Raw genomic sequence first — 6,612 nt, 5'->3', positions numbered from 1 at the left:
TCTCTCTCTCTCTCTCTCTCTCTCTCTCTCTCTCTCTCTCTTTCTTTCTTTCTTTCTTTCTTTCTTTCTTTCTTTCTTTCTTTCTTTCTTTCTTTCTTTTAGCTGTCCAATGTCCAATTCTTATTTGGGGCAAAATTCACAGTGTGTACAGCATTGGTGGATTGCAGTACTAAACCTCTCACTTCAATGTTTAGAGGGAATCTTTCATCTCCCTGCCCCTTGGCAGCCAGTGCACGAGCACATGTTCACCATTGTATTTTCAGCATATAGCACAGTACCTAACACATAGTAGTAGCTCAGTAAATTTTTAGCGATTAAAGGAATGCATGAACAAGTACACAGACAAATAGACATACACACATATGAAAAAGCATACTCACTACAGCATTTTTGGATCATATCCAAGAACTGGAAACAATCTAACTGTTCATCTACAGAAAACTGGTTATACAAATAATTGATTTTTAAAAAGTAAGTTCCTGGTACATTTTAACAATAGAATGAATATTCAGTCTTTATAAACAATGAGGTTGATCTTCAATGTAATGATATGAAAGAATGTTCATGATTTATCATTAAGGGAAAATGCAAGTTGCAGAACAGTATGACCCTATTTGTGTGATAGAGAATAAACTGAAGCTTATTGCCCTGGGGAAGGAAGAAGAACAAGAACCAGAAAGAACAGTCAAATTCTTCACTTTGAATTGTTCTAGGGACATACACCAAGCACATTTCTGTCTCATGGTCTTTGTGCTAACTGTCCTTTCTGCCTGGAATACTGGCCCTTTACATATTAACATATGAATATGAATTATTAATATTAACATATTAATAGCTTGCTCCCTCCTTTCATTAAGGTCTCCTTCCAGTGTTCTCAGAGAGGCCTGACTTGACCACCCTATCTTACAGAGCATGCCCCATCACTCTCCATCCACTAGCTCTACTTTATTTTATATGACATTATAAATCTATTTATTTAATTATTTATTATATCACTTCTCCATTCAGATGTAAGCCCCATGAGGTCAGGGAGCTAGCTGATTCTGATGCAGATTGCTGAAGTATCTCAATTCAGAAACTACTTCTAATGCTTAGGGCAGCAGTTCTCAAAGTATGGTCTCCAGACTGGCACTTCAGCATCACCTAGGAACTTGTTAGAAATGCAAATTATCAAGCCCCATTTACTGAATCAGAAATCCTGGTAGCAGGACCCATCAGTCTGTGTTTTTAACAAGCTCTCCAGTTGATTCCAATGCACATTAAAGTTTAAGAACCACTGGCTTTGGTTTTCTTTTTTAGTCAGCATCCCCCCAGCTCTCTTCCTAGGTATCTTTTCCAGGTAGAAAGAAATCAACACTCTTCCATATTCTTTCCTCTATGCTGCTACTAAGAATATTGTAAATAAACTAGGAATGTTAAAATTCTATGTTTAACTTACCTTAAATTTAACTTAAAAATTTCTTAAACTTTACTATCTAGAAAAGGGGCTGACAGTATTTTTGGCTTTGCAGGCCATACTGTCTGATGCAAGCTATACAATTCTACCACTGTAGTGTAAAAGAAGCCATAAACAATATGTAAATCAATGAGTATGGCTGTGTTCCAATAAAAGTTCACATATGGATGCTGAAAATTGAATTGTTGGCTATCTGGTGGCATAATGTGTATATGTGATTTTTTTTTTTTTTGCATTTCTGATTACATTCATTTTGCTTTTTCCATGAAATGCTTGCCCATTTCTTTTGCCCGTTTTCCTATCTGCTAAAGGGAAATCATTCCAGTAGGCAGTACCCTTTGGCCATTCGCATTGTATAGAGGGAGATGAGGCTTGATATATGGACATATGCCACCTCTTGAGAAGTGGCAAATATCTTGGCACATTGGAGGCATAGAGAGAACAATGCTGGAATATCAGTTGCAAGGACTTCTAGGAAAGAAATATGTAGATAGACCCTTAGGAATGGGCTCAAAGAGTACCAATCTCTGTGTATCATATTAATATCTGCCAAAAAGCATTCATTGCAGAGGATATTAAAAAATAGTCAGGTGTATAAGCCAATCTTTCTCCTTGGCCACCCAGTACTTGTGCAATGGGGCCATGAATAGGTGATTATGCAAGCAGGGAGGTGGGCTATGCATGGACCAAGTAGCATGAGCTTAAACTCTCCAAGGCTGATTTAGTTACAGCCACTGCTGAGTGCCCAAGAAGCAAACAGCAGAGACCAATGGTGAGTCCTTTATATCAGAGGTCCCCAACCCCCAGGCCATGGATCGGTACCGGTCCATGGCCTGTTAGGACCTGGGCTAGGTGAGTGGCGAGTGAGCAAGCGAAGCTTCATCTGTATTTGCAGTTGCTCCCCAGCACTAGCATCACCACCTCATCTCTGCCTCAGATCATCAGGCATTAGATTCTCATAGGAGCACAAGTCCCTGGTGCCAAAAAGGTTGCTTACTGCTGCTTCATATAGTACCAGTTACTGAGAGGACACTAGCCAGCCACCTTATGGCGAGTTAATTCATTGGACCCCTTCCACCTTGGAGGGGACCATGAGTTCTCCTTAATGGAATCGATACATACTTTTGATTTGGGTTTGTTTTGCTTGCCTGTAATGCCTCTGCCTAATTCTACTTTATAGGTTTCACTTCCCTGTAAACCCTTTGCATTCTTAACTCAGGTTCAGCTTCTGCTTCCTAAAAAATGCAATCTGTGACAACCACTTTTCTAGGGAGGAATGGGACACTTGTAAAGCCAGGCATGCAATGAATGGTGATTACTCAAATTATCACCCATGGTGGCTTGAAATGGAATACAAGTGGAGGGCAAAACTTTGGAAAATCAAGTGGCTAGAGCTCTTAGTCCATATGGTGACAACGATAATTACAAAGGATGTGGATAGAGAGCTAACTGCCTCTGATGATCCTAGAGAGCTTACACAGAAAGAGGACAAATGCAAAGCCTTGAATGCACTACTGAGATCATAGTGGAAAATTGAAAAGCCTCAATGTCACCACTGAAGTACTCTTTATTCTCCTAGAGCTGCAGGACAGACAGGCCTGAAAATCATGATCAGGGACTGATTATAAATGTTTCAAAGGTGCAGCATCAATTAAAAGTACAGCCCTGCTAGGACTCTTAAGCTAATTTAAGGGCACTCCTGGGGAAATAATAACATATTAAATGGAAATATTAGGGCATAAACAGATGAAGCTGAGAAAAATTTAGCTTCTAATCCCCTGAACCTTCTTTGGCAGTAGAAACAGTCCTACATCCCTTGTCTAATGGTACCAGCCTTCCTCTGCATAAAAACCTTTTAGCGACTTCTGCTAGAGTGTTTGCCTCAGAAGGAATGCTGATTCTTCTCAGGACCAATCCCTGCAATTTTTCATTGCCTCCATGCCACCACCACCCCCATAAAGATTGTTATATTTTAGTATAGCCTATATGCCCAAATGCCCAAGGAGAAGGGAATGTTGAAGTGGACTTATTATGTACAACCTGCTCAGCGCCTACCTCCAACTATACTCTCAGGAGGACTGTGCAGTTGAGTTTCCTGAATTGTGGGATTTTCAGTTTTAAAACCATGACAGTCCTAGAAAAATTGGGACAAGTTGGTCACCTTACTGGGAAGACATTTTTTATTAAGGCATCAAGAAATACATTGATGAAAGGAGCACCAGCATTACTGAAAAAGCTCTATGGAATATCCTCTGTAGGCCAGAGATGATGGTGGGAGATGCTTCACTGGAATGGGCTCCCTGATTTCAATAGGAATAATAGGGTCCTAAAGGGTAGAGTACAGGTGATGGTACTTAACTGTTAGAACTAAGGTGGGTGCAATTAAAGTAAAGCACAAGGAGAGAGTGGTAATCAGAGTGTTTTGACCTCCATCTGTTGCAGTGGGTGATTGTTTATGGAATTCCCTAGGAATGAAATAGATGTGACAAATAGAAGCAGAAAATTTCTAGTTCTTGTGGGCAGAGGAAGAGCTCAGACTCCTGAACTCTAACTCTGTTTCCAGATCTACTAAGCCAGTTCACAGATCCGGAGCCACTTAATAAAGGGGGAGGATGGATCTCTTTGGGAAAGGACCTTGCTGCAATGCTATCACAGATGTATGTATACTATAAATCTTCCAAGTATTCCTCAGACTAGGACCTGTGGTCATTTACTAGGGCACCATGACCATGGAAAAGGATATACCCAGAAACTAATAGATATATCCAAAAGGCTAGAGGGCCTGAATTTGCCTTTGGTGTACATGGGAAAGGAAATCCATTTTTCACATACTTTCCAGCCAATGCTGCCTACTGATAATATTTATAGAGGAATTGGTGCAAATTTGTCTTCAATTGCAGCAGCCCCAACGGCAGAATCCTGGGAGATTTTGGTGACCCAGGGCAGTCATAAATTAAACTGTATTGGAACTATATATGATTTTATTATACAATCACCCATAAAATCTTAAGAGTTCATTTAGAAAAATGTTAAAAAATTATGTATGGGCAAAAAGCCCCATATGTGTGACTAGGGCCAGCTAATGTTTGTTTTAGAAACTTGCCTATTTCCTGACTTGCAGAAGTTCACCCCTGCACACTCAGCAGGGTAATAACATTGGTGTCTGCATTAATGTCCTGTGCCTGTTACAAGAATCTTTTGCATCCTTTTGAGAGTTAACAGATTCTGGTTCTAAATTGATGCTAATTCTTGAAGACCCAATATGCCACTGTGTTCCATATTCAGAGCAGGGACTTTATGGAGTCAGGTGATAAATTAAGTCTTGGTCTGAGTTCATTTCAGTGGGAGTTTGGACCCATTTTGACAGAATAACCGCACATTTTTTTTCTGACCCATTGATCCATGGAGGGAGGGCTCTTATTGTAGGAAGGATCAAATAGCATTCGCTGGAACTGTACCTTCCTCTCCTTTCACCCCTATGGCCAAGAAAGTAGACCAAAGCAATACCAAATTCCCAGGGCAACTGAAGAGATAAGAGCCACCACCAAAGACTTGAAAAATAGAAGTGTGTGCATTCCAACAACAAGCCCCTGTACAACTTATCTGTTTGGCTTGTGGTACAAGCCATACAGGTTTTGGAAGATGCTTCTGGATTATTGTTAACTTAATCAGGTAGTGCCATCATCCACGACTCTGGTTCCCAATGCAATATCTTTACTGGAGCAAATCAATGCAACCTCTGGCACCTATTACACTAGCAAATATTATCAACAGAGATAATTAGAAATAGTTTGCTCTCACTCTCTTGCCTCAGGGTAACTATGCTGTTTTTGGTCATAATCTAGTCCAAAAGGAAGTTAATGGTCTTTTTAGCCCACAGACAGAATGCTGATCCACTACATTGATGGCATTATGCTAATGAATCTGAGGGGCGGAAAGAATCAAGCACCTTAGATATATTATGACCAGAGGATATATGATGAATTCTGTGAAAGTTCAGGGGCCTGCTACGTTGATGGCATTTCTAGGGATCCAGTGATCTGGGGAATGTCAGGATATCTCTTCTAAAATCAGAGGTAAATTGTTTTTCCTTGTACCACCCATCCACCACCACCACCACCACCACCACCACCACGTCTGTCTGTCTGTCTGTCTGTCTCTCTCTCTCTCCACCACCATCACGCGCACACACACACACACACACACACACATACACATGCACACACACACACAAGAAACCAACACCTGGTAAAACTTTTTGGTTTTAATAGTCAACATATACCATATTTGGGCATGCTGCTGTGACCCATTTACTGAGGAACCTGTAAGCCTACCAGTTTTGAGTGGGATCTGAAGCAAGAACAGTTTCTGCAGCAAATTTGGGCTGCGGCACATGTTGTCCTGTTACTTGGGCCTTAGGACTCTGCAGACCCAATGGTTTTGAAGGAGTCTATGGCAGAGATATTCTATAACACCTCAATAAAAACCTCACAGCACAGCACCTTAGTGTGTTGAAGTAAGGCCATGCTTTCCTTACTTGATGATTATTCTCTATTTAACAGGCAATGCCTAGGTTGCTATTAGGCCCTGATATTCACTGAATTCCTGATCATAGGACACCAAGAGACTGTGTGACTTGAACTGCTCATTATGAACTGGGTGTTATCTAGTCCACTCAATGATCAAACAGCCATGTGCAACAGTATTCCATTGTTAAATGGAAATTGTATATAAAATCAAATCTCAGCAAATTGGGAATTTAAAAGTAAAGTGAATGATGAAGTGGCTCAGACTCTCATGGTATTTGCTCCTACTGCATCACTGACTCTCTATCAGCCCTACAGACAGTGTCAAGGAGAGTTCTCTATGATTGGTTAATAAGGCAAGAAAATGTAGACTTATGGGTTTTATAGGTGAGTATTCATGGTAGGCTGGCACCTGGTGGAAGTGGGCTGCAGTTGTCCAATAGCTCCACTCAAAGATGGCCCCTAAAGACAGAGGTAGGAAAATCCTCCCAAGTAGACTTGTCTACTTTGGTGGAAGGAGAAATGGTCTAACATACTGACAGATTGATTCAAAGGCAGAGGCTAAGGAGTTGGCTGGATGACAAAGAATGTGGAAAGAACAAGATAGGAATTGGGTGATAAGGAGGCCTA

The sequence above is a fragment of the Pteropus alecto genome, unplaced genomic scaffold (genome assembly GCF_000325575.1).
Source record: "Pteropus alecto unplaced genomic scaffold, ASM32557v1 scaffold116, whole genome shotgun sequence".
NCBI classification, from domain to species: Eukaryota; Metazoa; Chordata; class Mammalia; order Chiroptera; family Pteropodidae; genus Pteropus; species Pteropus alecto.
This window is presented reverse-complemented; position numbering follows the sequence as displayed.